Below are 639 nucleotides of genomic sequence, written 5' to 3' on the forward strand. Positions count from 1 at the left end.
GTATATATATATATATGTGCGTGCGCGTGTTCAGTAACTCCCGGTGTGGTGCCCGTCCACATTGAAAGCGAGTGAACGCGCGCGTGGAGTAGTCTCGGTCGCACGTTACGAGTTACGACGAGCATCCACACACTATCTGCCCTAGGAGTCCGTGTACTATAACGACGCCTCTCTCGTCTATTTATACGACGACCATATACTCGCCTCTGCCTCTCTCGTACTGTCTTTCCTCCACTTTCGTTCCCCTCCCGTCCTCCCGTCTCTCTTTCTCCCTGCCTCCTCCTCCCCCCTCCCCTCCCTCCTCCTTTGGCATGCATTAATTCCTTCCCCACCAAACGACCCTACGGTATATCGGCTTCTTTTCCCTCGCCCCCTTCGTTTGCTACTTACCTCCCACCTCACTCAGACACCCACATCCTCACGCATACATTCTCATTCTCACTCCTGGCCCCTTTCCCCTTCGAGATCACGTCTTTCTCTTCCACCTTTTCTGTTTCTTCCTTCGTCCCGTAACGACATCCGCGAACACGAGCTAGTCGAATCCGAGCTGTCTCACCCTCTCTCTCTCTCTCTCTTTCTCTCTCTCTCTCGCCCCCCCCCACACACACACACACATTTGTCTCATTCCCTCACTTACTC

General features: G+C 53.7%; 1 protein-coding gene across 9 annotated transcripts in view; it reads left to right on the plus strand.

Annotated features, from left to right (window-relative positions):
- Nucleotides 1–639, plus strand: part of LOC108752592 (putative transcription factor capicua) — a 60,880-nt gene that overhangs the window by 27,457 nt on the left and 32,784 nt on the right. The gene's annotated exons all lie outside the window — the stretch shown is intronic.

This window comes from Trachymyrmex septentrionalis, unplaced genomic scaffold (genome assembly GCF_001594115.1).
Source record: "Trachymyrmex septentrionalis isolate Tsep2-gDNA-1 unplaced genomic scaffold, Tsep1.0 scaffold60, whole genome shotgun sequence".
NCBI classification, from domain to species: Eukaryota; Metazoa; Arthropoda; class Insecta; order Hymenoptera; family Formicidae; genus Trachymyrmex; species Trachymyrmex septentrionalis.